This window comes from Rhea pennata, chromosome 3 (assembly GCF_028389875.1).
Source record: "Rhea pennata isolate bPtePen1 chromosome 3, bPtePen1.pri, whole genome shotgun sequence".
In the NCBI taxonomy this organism is placed as follows: Eukaryota; Metazoa; Chordata; class Aves; order Rheiformes; family Rheidae; genus Rhea; species Rhea pennata.
Genome location: NC_084665.1, coordinates 75,746,371 through 75,758,673, shown reverse-complemented (window position 1 = coordinate 75,758,673; position 12,303 = coordinate 75,746,371). Strand labels below are relative to the sequence as shown.

Below are 12,303 nucleotides of genomic sequence, written 5' to 3'. Positions count from 1 at the left end.
AAACTTAGGAGACTAAGTTAAAAAAAAAATCCTATAATTTTTAGCTTAACTTTTGTAAAGATTTATAGCTGCTTACGTCTCAGGAAAAAAAAGTGTTTATTTTTAAATATAGTTTTAAGAATTTAACTTTAAGAACTCAGATTTTGAAAATATTAATATAGAGCTATGGTGGGTTTTTTTATTAATCTTTCCATTTTCCAGGCTGAAACTATGGCTCTTTAGCCTTTATCAGTGAAGTGCTTCCAGAATATTAGCAAATTATGCTGAAGTATTCTGTCCAAGGAAGAGATCTCTGTGATGGAAAATGAAAAGCTGAAAGGTGAAGGGAAAGAAATAGGGAGCCTCTGCAAAATGCAGTATAGAAGTAGAGGTCCCTGCTGGATTTTCTCAGAGCTGCAGAAAAGGGGAATATACTGAATTTATATACAACTTCAGGATTAGGAATTTGCTATCTTTTTAAAAATGGATTGAACAGAAGCATTCTATGCCCTTGCAAGGCACCCTTGCATTTTGAGATAACAGAAGATCTTGAAATATGGCAGTAAATACATGCCAAAAACAGCAAGTATTTTTCAACTTTACAGTTCTTATTGTTGCTATTTCTGGATCCCCTTGCAAAAGTTTGCATCCAACCTTGACTATTACATCCTGTTTGTAAATGGTTTACACTTTGCAGGTTGTGAGAAATTAATTGTTTTGACTGGGGAGTATTTCTCAATTCAAGCACAAGACTTGCAGTAACAGTGCTGGGTAAGATCAAATCTCACAGTCAGTAATCTAAATTCAGTAGAATCTGAGCAAGGTGATCTAGCTTGTTTCAATTAATTAACCCCTCCAAAATTGCAGCATTGAACATCCAGTTGAGAGAGCAATTAATGTCTGCAACAAATTATGTCAACATTCTGTTATGTTTTATTCATATACAACTTCACACAGTGTAATTAGAGATTAATGCTCCTAATTCTGCCATTACTTACACCCTGCACATGGCATACTTCATTGGCTAATTCAAACCAAAAAAATGAAGATATAAGGTCTTCTTATTTCAATTACCTGAAGTTGATGTTCTGCTGCCTACAGTTCATATGTGCATATGGGAAGAGGTATCAGACACCCTGCAGTATGGTATGGCATGCTGAATAAAAATCAGAGAAAGCAGGAGAAAGGTTAACTTTCCACAGAATAAAAACGCACCAAGTTTAATAAACTGGAAATATTCAAAGAAAAACCACAGGAGAGAAAATTAAGAGCTTATCATTTGTAAATTGAAATTATGACATGCAACTCAGATTTTCTCTTTTATTTAACCTTGTGATCTTTGCTATTTGAACTCAATCACTAAACTGATTGTTTTATACACTTTCCAAGTAAGTAACCAAAATAGAGATTTCAGCTGACAGCTTGAGGTATTTAGCAGTCGCTTTGACCAGTGTTGACAGTTAAGGATTAGATACAATCATTATTAGTGTGGATATTACAACAGCTCCAAAGGGCTTCATCCAACACGAGAACTGCAACAGTATAATGCCAAATTCAGCCCTTTTGCCCAAGGGCTTGGAGGATAAGTTGGTCAAGATCTTTGAGGAGATAAGTAGTGTTTTGTGAATGAAGAACTGTTTAGCATTTGCTTTTATTTTTTAATTGTTCTTTGTAAGCATGGCAAATAAGCATTATTCAGTCAAAACAAAGGGATTTAAGCCTATATTTCAGAGAGAAAAGGTATAACATATGTTGCACATTATAAATCTAATTTTTAATGTGCTGGTTTATTATTATGACATTGGTGACACTTAAAAACCAGGTAACTCAAACATCCTTTCCAATTGGCTTTTTAATTCTAATTGTGATATGAATCGAGACATATATTTATCTACTCCAATGTTTGACATCTACTTGATTACCACTGCCTAATTGTAAGATTAGCCTTTTAGGCCAGTGAATGCCTTTTTTCTAAAGCTAGGTAAGTCTAGGGTGCCCCTTGTTCATAATGAGAGCTCTCTAGCACTACGATAAGACGTAGAATAGCTCTTCTACTTATGATTTTTCCTCTTTTCAAGATGTCATTCACTCTCTGCATTCAAACAAACTCTAAGAAAGAAATCTCATATATTAACACTAGGGATAATCCAGATGCTTAATATGAATTACCTATCCTTTATGGACTTCCTAATCTTTTATCCAGTGAGGATGGAGTTGGAAGCAGAAGGGTAATGTGACAATCTGCAGTACGAGTACTATGATCCCTTCACTGGACCTAACCAGTACATCATAAGCTGATGGGTTAAGGGAAAGGATGGCAAAAAGGGTTATGAATCATAAGATGAAAAGAAAGGAGTAAATGAGCATCTCCAAAACTAGATACCTATGATATCTGTAAGCTGAGGAATGAACAAAGCCTGGATTCCTACAAAGATGTACCTGAATTTGGATTCTTTGCTGCCTAATAAAAGGCAAGTTGCAGCTGAGGGCTGCCCTTTATTGAGGATTTTTATGATATCTTGCTCAGATATGGACTGTATGTTGTCTACCAAATAGGGTAGACAACACCTCTGTGGCCACGCAACTGATTTCTCTCTCCTGTACCCAGAAAACCATTTATAAGACCAAAGTGTCTTTGAAATGTATACTATCTTTTAAATGTGGATGAAATTAGCTAATGGATTCAAAAATCATGTGGAGACAGGATAAGGATAACAGATAGATAGATGTTCATAAATATATATACAGAGTAATTATAGACACCATGCTGTCTGAACAAAGTCAACAGTATAACAGGTATTTCCAGCAAAAGTAGGTGTAGTTAAGGACTGCTTTTAACTCAGAACAGTGACATAGCATCACCCATAGACTTTGCTAGTAAATTAAAGATTTGGTCACTTTATGCTTAGCAGTACTCTCTTACACTAGTACCTTCCTTATACTGAACACATAAATAGCTAATGCAGAAGCTCTTATTATTTTTATGTCATGCCAAGATTTGCTCATACATTACACTAAAAGTTGGTTCACAATAGATAATTCAATCCTACAACTGAGTTATATAGTTTTGATGGCCAGCAGATTCCCACTACCTTCCATAATGTGATTCTGTGGTCAATATTCAAAATGTTTGCATCAAAAGCTACTATAGCTATATTCTAGACATACTATTAACAGGAATTAGTGGGTATTTGAAAACTGTCTTTCTGAAAACAGTGCCATGGCACATCTCAAATAAAGCAGAAATTGAAAATAAAAAGAAAAAATTCTGGATGTCTTGTCAGAAGACCCATGAAAACTTTAACGTTACTGTAGAGTCTCATATACTTTGTCCCTGTGTGTTCAACTCTGCTTTTTTCAATATGTTTAGTAATCTGACTTTTCTCTCAAATTCAGATTAAATCCCCTCCCAGTCTTCTGTTGAACAAGATAGTTTCTTTGTAGTAACTTTCAAAACCACAGGATAGTGGAATTTCTAGTTCTATTAAAAAGGGAGAAAAAAATATTCCCCTGTGATTTGAACCCTAACTTAGGTTTATGTCTTTTCTGCTCCATAAACCAGCAGCCTGGCCTTCTGTGATTTGATCTATGTTTCCAATTCTCAGTGGCTATACTATGTTATGTAAATAACTATATAAAATACAAGGGTTGTCATTCAGGAAGGACTGACATTAATTTAACTTTTTGATTAATTATACTTTGCAGATCTCCAGGGGGCATGAAAGGAGCTTCTGAGAGGGTTTAAAGACTGGCTAGAATCAATGATATCCCTTTACCTAAAAGTGTGGATCACAACAGAAAATATATTTCCCTTGTTTCCTCCAAAGTCATTTACTCATCTATTTCCTCCTTGGAGGATGAAAGACTTCACAACAGAGACCTCACTAACTTCTGGGCAATCCATTCCTTTGCTATACTAGGAACTTCCATTTGTGGAACTGCCTGAATCTTCTTTGCTTCGCTTTAAGTCTTTTCCATTCTACAGAGGACGATACAGATTTTACTCTCCCTTTTACAGAAAGAATTTTTCCTTTAGCTTACTAACTTATTTTTTTCAGCTTGTCTTCATAATTTTTCAGTGTTGAAATTTCTTGTTGTTCTCCTTTAGTTTCACACTGTCCGCTTTGTTTTTCAGATCTCTTGTAGTTTGATGAGCAAATTGGATCATAAAGATGAGCTTTTTTCCAGTACAGACTGGAATTCTAAGGTTACATTGCGTATTTAGCAGATTATATTTCTATTTACATATCTGTCTGCTCTTGATAACAGAATTTCTTTACTGGTCTGCTTTTAGATCATGATCCAGTATATCTTCCAGTTTCTTTTTGGTATGAATTTTGCCCAATTTTATCTTGAATAAAATCTGCAAGTTGAATGACAGCACCTCCTGCCCAACAAATAACTTATTCTTTTTTGCCCAAACACACAGCTAATATCATTTTATCACATCATCAGAGTAGGGTGAGCTTTCCTTTACGAATGCTGTAGCTAAAGAAACAGAATCTTGAAAATCTTGTTTAATAATTTCAGTAATGTTCTTACTGTTCCCTCTGCATTTCTGCTCCTTTAATAAATGTTTACAAAATGTAATAGCATTTGCCTGCCATGGAGCTAAACAGTTGACGGTTTCTCTATTCAAGACTTCAAAACTAAATTAACTGTCTATTGTTGGACAGTGATGCCATTCTGTGACATTGATTCTTTATAAATGTTAATTAGCTTCAAATTAACTCAGAAAGTTCCCTTCCATCAAGAGTTTATAGTGTGAGCCTAAGAGCAGAAGGAATAGGGAAAATATGAGGTAATCATGAGAAATGTATTTGATTCACACAAGTATAGTCACAGCATACCAGCTATTTACCCTTAAACACCTTACAGGAGAGAAACTTTTAGCCAGATATCTGAAGGTGATTAATGTAGTGGCACAGCAAAGTCTTAGAAGGAGTTGCTCCAACATATTAACTGTATCATGGAAGAAAGCACACAGATATTTGAAGGAAAATCGGCTTGATGGGCAATGCAGGCTGGCATTTCCTGGCACAGATGACTCAGTGACAAATAAAACATAGGGTATACGATGGGTTTATAATTAAGGGCTCTAAGAAAAGAGACTAGTAGTTTACAATTACATGTTTGAATGTATCGTTTGTTTCTTCCGAATACTAATGGAACTTTTGAATTTGCTTTCTGCAAACAACTGAGCTAGTGCAACTCCATTCCCCAAATGTTTGCAGGGTGCAAATAAACAAGCATTGCAAACATGGCCAAAACAATTTATTGAAAAATGTGTGCTGCATAGAAATTTGTTGTATTACTCTTTCAGGCTTTTCTTGTAATCCTGCACTTCGAATATGTGTTTGAATCACCTGCAATTTTATAGTTATTTCCTGGTTCTACAGACTGTTTCCTTGCTAAAGTGGAGGAAAGAATAGAAGATACTTGATCAGCCAATATTTTGTCACCTTCTTTTTGCAGTCCTAAGCATCTATTCAAGGCAATCTATTCTTTTTAGAATGTTTCAAAGTAAATATTCTTCTCTCTGTTTTAGTCTTCTTCTTCAATGAAGCCCAGGCCATAAAAGAGATTCAAAATTTCTTTCTGCCCTTATTCATACATTAATTTTTACATGAGACGAAGATATTTTTGGATTTTTTCTACTTTAAAACAGCTGTAGAAACTGATAGTTGTACATGAAGGGCAGGTGTTTGTTGCCGTCGCAACAATACCCAGAGTTAGGGTGAGGTCAGGAGCCCGCAACCCCGCCCGCCCCTGGGCCACACCACACTGACTCCCTAGGGAGGATGCGGCAAATGGCGTTTATTGCGTCGTTACAATTCTTTATATACGCGCTCGCACTGTCTTTTCCTGTCTTAGCCCTGCCTCGTCGGGACGTCACATCCCGTGATCTTCCGCAGCGCCCCGTGTCGCCTACCACAAGTCCCCCTCTCCATGCTACAATACAGTTGTTGTTTCTTGAATCATCAGGAGACGTTGATACCCAGAGTGAGGACGCCGTAACTCATTAATTGTACGCCGCAAGCTGCGTACACATGCGGCAAAGCCAGGGATGCCAGTGCTGTAAGTGGGCTGCAGCCTTGTAATTCTCAAGCCAGTGTGAAAGCCCTAAAGCAAAGCTAAGCGTGCATAGCAACTCCCAATCCTTGTGAACTCGGCATCATTCTCTTTCCCGCGACGCTGCTCTCATGATATCAGCCGGTCACAAGAACGTATTTCCTCCTTACGGAACCTGCAAAAGACACTTGAGAACTAAGGTGAGTATTATTGATGGACATCAGGACGTATCCACCGCGCTGGTACCCAGCGTATTGCCTCTCCCTTGCGGATCGCCGCGTATCCTCTTCCTCCTGTTATAAAGGTCCAACCATCCTCCCAGACCCCTGACTCAGGATCTCGAACCCTGACTGGAGGGCCGTCTTCCACCGCTGCTTTGGCCCAATGTTTGTCGACCGGAGCATTTCGATTTTCCCCGCGCACAAAATGATTCAGGCCAAATAGTGCGCGAGCTAAAAGGTTGGCCTGGAGGGGTAAGGGGACACGCTTCCCACCTATGCCCAATCCGTCCCCCTCCCCAAGCGCCCGTAAGCGTTGCTTCAGAACTTGATGGGCACGTTCGACTATGGCCTGACCTTGGCTGTTATATGGAATTCCCTGTTTTAATTGGATGCCCCATTTGTTGGCCCACTCCCGGGAACTATGAGCAACAAATGCGGCTCCATTGTCTGTTTTGATGACCTCAGGAAGTCCCAAGACAGCGATTGTTGTTTCCCAATGAGATTGTGCGGCTTTGGCGGTTGCTTTACGGTGACAGGTAGCTACAAGGTACGTGCTGGCCGTATCAATGGTGACGGCAAGCCACGCTTGCGGTTGGAAGGGCGCATACCAGGTAAAGTCAGTTTGCCAGATCTGGTTAGGCTGTAGACCTCGAGGGTTAACTCCCGCCCCCCACAAAGGGCTATGTTGACAGTATGGGCAGGTGGCTACCACTGCTCTTGCGTCTGAGATGGAAATGTTGCACGATTTGGCTAGTCCACGTGCACCTATGTGAAAGTGGTCATGGAGTGCGCGCGCGTCCTGAAGGGTGTACACCCGCGTCGCGGCTTGGTCTGCCACTGCGTTACCCCTTTGGTAGTATCCAGGGACATTGGAATGGCTCTTTACATGTAATATGGACACAGTACTTCCGCGATCCTGTAGATGGCTCTCAAGCATACAGGCAATATCCGTGCCCGCCCAGCCGGGCGTGGCCATGGAGGCCAGGAGCTTAAAGACAAACATAGAATCTGTGACAATGTTTACATGGCCCTCATACGGTAAGTCGAGAGCCAGGCACACGGCTTTAGCCTCCAAAAATTGTACTGATTGAGCGGTATCCTGGGCAGAAACAGACTGCCATTCACCCTTGTCTTGCCATACTACTACCGCTCGGCCCGTTTGTGACGAGGCGTCTGTAAAGACTGTCAGGCCTGGTTGAGGTCGCGTCAGTACTCGGACTGACGCGGATGGGTGAATAATGCGCAAGTGAGTCCAACCTTGGAGCATTGGCCCACATCGTATCTTCCCAGGGTATCCTTCTAAAGCTAGCACTATTTTTTCCTGGTTGCATAATTGCTCCTCCCAGCACTGGGTTTTATACGGGAGCCAGAGAGTGGAGGGTTCGGTACCAAACATACGCAGAGCGGCCGTCCGCATCTTTGTTATCATGGCCGCTAGCACACTAGAGTGGGGCACAAATGCACTATGCACATTCTGGGCATGCTCCAAGACATGCTTTATGGTTGCCCCTATCGACGCTCCTTTTGGCGCCGTGAGCAGTGCGCTCTTAGTCTGCTCATTGCCCTGCTGACGAATACACTCCAGCATAACTGCGTTCTTGGCCTCCCCCGGCAAGGTTGCTGCCGATTCTAGGGAGGCCTGCAAACGGTTGCAAAAATCGGCAAAATTTTCCGTTAATCCTTGCTTCACCTGTGTCCATGGTTCGGGGGGTTTCACATAACGCTGCAGATCATTGAACGCTTCACAGGCTGCCCGCGCTGTGGCGTTCAATTCTGCAGTCCGTAGACCGGCCGCTTGCTGTTGGGCGGTTAGCCCTGCATCAGACCCTTTCAGGCGCCCCAAAGTGGAGTGCCTGAGGGGGCTCTGCGGATCTTGCGTCGCCTGTATCAATGTTTGATGTAGCCTACTCGCCCACTGCTCTTTCCACAGGACATTCTCAGTCGGTGTTAAAATCATCTGCGCTAATTGGCGACAGTCCGCCGGGGTGGCCGGGCCTGCACCCAACAGGTTATCAAGCATTGCCTGCGTGAGCGGGTGATTCAGGCCGTGTTCTGCCTTTGTTTTAATCAATTGTGTAATCACTTTAGCATCTCAAGGCCGCCACTCCGTTCCCGCTGCGGTTATAGTCACAGGAAACACCTGTACCGCTGCTCCCGGGCGGACGGCCAAATCAGATAGCAACACATCTTTAGCAACAAGGTCCCAATTAGGCAGCTGGATTGTGTCACTGCTTCGCTTCCCACCCCCTTGCTGCACTATACGTTTCTGCCTCCCAACTTCTTCCTCCAATCGTTGCAGCACCTCGAGCACCTTGCGCAAATCCGAGCTAAGTTCTGAGTGGCCTTGACTGCCTGGGTTGTCTTGACTACCACCTCTCCCCACGTCCTGTTGTTCTTTCCATTCTCCTTCACCCCCCGCCCTCGTTGTGCCCACATCTTGTCGCTCAGACGAGTGCGCAGCCGCTGATGGACCGCGCATACGCCGCAACTGCTCCGTTAATTTCTGCATGTCTGCATCAGCTTCTGTCCTGCTCCTCTCTCCCCCTGGTGCTCCCTCGGCTCCCCAATTAGATTTAATCAAGCATCCCGGTAACCAGTCGTCGGCAGGCACCACCGGACGCCTGTCGATGGGGGCCGATGGACGCAAGGCGTCTGCCTCACTCTCAGGCTCTTCCCGGACAGGAGGCAATCCTCCCTCGCCCGGAGTGTAATGGGCGGCTCGCAACTCCTCCCAAGGATAACCAGGAGGTGTAGGATTACGTGTTTGCGGCGCTGCAGCCGACATGGGCTGCACCGGCAGAACTTGCGGCTCCAATGGGGACAAATGGTCCTCATCGGCGTTGTCAGCCGCTTGCGTCACCAATTTGGATACCCCCGGCGAGTTCGAGGGGTCCCCCGTTTGGGTGCCCCGCGGCTGCGAGTCATACAGCAAGCCCCGTGCTGCCTGCCAAGTCTCCTGCTCCTCCCGCGCTCAGCGAAGCAGGGTAAGCACGACACCCCAAGCCTTAAGGTCTTTTCCCGAGTGGCCGGACATAGTCCGCTCCGCTAACACCTCGGAGCACCGAGGCCAATTTGATGAGATAAGAATGTCCACAGGGCGCTGCACGGCACCCTCCGGGATTAGGCGTTCAACACACGCCGAAATTGCGCTCGACTTCACAGAAGTTCCCCATTCCTTCGCGCACGTGTGAATTACCTTAATCACCGCTTCCATCGTCTGTCTGGCGCCACCCCCGTCGCCCCGGCGACCACCCTCACCCAATCACGTCGGGGTCACCACTTTGTTGCCGTCGCAACAATACCCAGAGTTAGGGTGAGGTCAGGAGCCCGCAACCCCGCCCGCCCCTGGGCCACACCACACTGACTCCCTAGGGAGGATGCGGCAAATGGCGTTTATTGCGTCGTTACAATTCTTTATATACGCGCTCGCACTGTCTTTTCCTGTCTTAGCCCTGCCTCGTCGGGACGTCACATCCCGTGATCTTCCGCAGCGCCCCGTGTCGCCTACCACAGGTGTTAAATGTGGAAGACTAGATATCCTAGGGCATCTCATATAGCATAGGGAAGCTGAATTAAGTCCCTAGTTCAAAAGAGGCAAGGAAGAATAGAGGTCATCCTAAGGCAGACACCTATTCACTGCTGAATTTGCTGTCCATTGACTGCATTCACCAGCTTTCTAATAGTTATAATGGGAGCTTAGATTGTATCTATAGTAGGTAGGTTTCTTCGTCTTAAAATGCATCCTGTCTCAGAAGCTGTTTTGGATTCCAGTGAAAATAAATCTTTAAGATTCTTTGCTATCTTCCTACACCTGAAGGGGTGCCTCTTCAGGACTGTCCCTCCAAACCCTTAGTGAGCTCAGTTCAAAAGCCCTGAGGCAACAGTGAGAGGTGTTCCTTTGCCCCTTTTGTGTCCTTTTTGCTGGACCTGCAGAGATTGCCCTGGCTCTTCCATCCGTAAACTGTAATCTGGCCCCTCCAGCATCCTTGATTATGACAGATTCTTCTTGCTTGCTTTTATATTGTTTGTATTTCACTGATATAAAACAGATCATCTAGAAGAACATCACTACAGTTTTATCATTGGAATAATTAGTATGATAAAGAAACTTTGATATATACATATTTAATACTTTATGAAATCTATGGAAATCAGAGGCAGCATTTCAAGTAGTGTGTTCAATGTTTCTTAAAGTGGTGGATAATCTGATTTTTTTCCCCAAAAAAATTCAAAATTAAATCTCCCACCTTCTGTCAAATCGAACTTAATCTTTGTAGTGACTTCCAAAGCTGCAGGGTAGTCTTTGTAAATGAATTTCCTTGTTACATGATAAAAATTACACTGCAGTTCTAAAACCTAATTTAAGGTGTATGGACTTTCAGCTCTATAAATCATCAGCATGTCCTTCAGCAGAAGTATGCTCACCACTTCTCATAGACTGTAATATATATCACATAACAATGTAAAACATAAGATACAGTAACAGAATTTCTTAGAAATCAAATTCAAGACATAGCTTATATATACATATAAAAAATCCATTCTATTGGGATAATACTATGATATAAAGCTTGAAATTCTGTTAAAATGACTTATGCTTTCAGGTTCTCTTTAGGGGCTTATTTCAGTTAAAGTCAGAGAGACTTCTTAACCTATATAAATGCTCAAATAAATGCTCATATGCATTTGAAATTGCTTTCTTTTAACTTTTGCTGATTGTGATAACTGATTGTCCCTACAGCAGAACCAAAGGTCCTCTTGTTTTCTCTTCAGTTATAAATCTAAAAGAACTTTCTGCAGGATTTCCCTCATAGAGAAGGGGAAAAACTATCTTTGGACAAGTCCTTGCCCTCTATGGCTTAACTTAGTTTCAGAGATGTGTACCTGAGCTAAGAAAGGACTTTATGCAAGCTATGTAGTAGCAAGATGACTACAACTTGTCTAAGTAGCAAATCAACATACTCCTTCCGAGGAAGGAATTTTCTACTTCTGGTTAGCCTGTGTAATGCAGACGTTGGAAATAACCGGAAAGTGCTGGATTACAATCATGAAATAAATTTTAATATCTGCTTTTATGTTCACTACCCCTGCCATCCAACAACTGTTTCATTGTTCCCTAGTTATTCCTATTCCTAGTCTTCCATATTAAGCCTAGTCTTCATTACTCTGTTACCTTTAGCTTAGTCCTTTTCCTGTTTTGATACGATTTTATAAGAATACTGGAATTATTTGTATTAATTTGCAAGTGCTGTTGGTTGGTTATTATACTCCTGACCAAAAGGTGACTAAAGTTAAATTCTGCAGGTATGCAACTTGCAGCTCTAAGTTGTGAACAGAATTCTTCTGTCTGGGACCCTTCACTCTCTTAGATTATCTCTCTTCTTCTTTGGAGCAATGCCTGAGTGCATTTGGAATATGTTCAGGATTTCAGATGAGAAAATGTGTCTTGAAATTGAATAAAAACTAGTCAGCAATCTTGAAGATGCATGCCAGATGGAGGAATAAAAATGGTCAGAGGACAATATATATTTAATGTAGCAATGAAAAATGGTAAGAGAATGGGTGTACCTACACTATGCAGACACCCCCAAGCTAATAGCAATTAAGCCTGAACATAGTACAGGCGCACCAGCACAAGGATGACCCTGAAGCAGTAAGCCCTACTGAGAAGCACATGGCTTATTAACTCGCCAAATACAGTTAAATCAAATCCAGAGGCAAGTTAGGCTCCCTGTATGGCACCATCATGTGTGCACCATTGGGATCTTGGCATTCCACTGTAATATAGACATGATCATAGGATCAAAGGATTGGTAAGGTTGGAAGGGACCTCCATACATATGACCAATATATGTTTAGTCTGTTGCTGTTTGTACTCTTTAGCAGTATTCTTTTGTATAAGTAAGCGCTACATTGCCCTTTTTGCTATTGCATTTAGCTTGACACCACTTCAAGACTGGATTTGAATACAAAGTCCAAATCTAAGCATTTGTTCTGGGAAAATACTGTCTGTGAACTATATCTAAAAATG

The 12,303-nt window shown here is 42.3% G+C and overlaps 1 long non-coding RNA gene across 1 annotated transcript; it reads right to left on the bottom strand.

Moving 5' to 3' along the window:
- Positions 1–5,781: 5,781 nt before the first annotated feature.
- On the bottom strand, positions 5,782–9,781 carry LOC134138661 (uncharacterized). The gene is made up of 2 exons (XR_009957954.1): positions 9,469–9,781; positions 5,782–6,226 (listed from the first exon to the last, which is right to left on the bottom strand). It is a non-coding gene; the product is annotated as an uncharacterized LOC134138661 (long non-coding RNA).
- Positions 9,782–12,303: the final 2,522 nt, after the last annotated feature.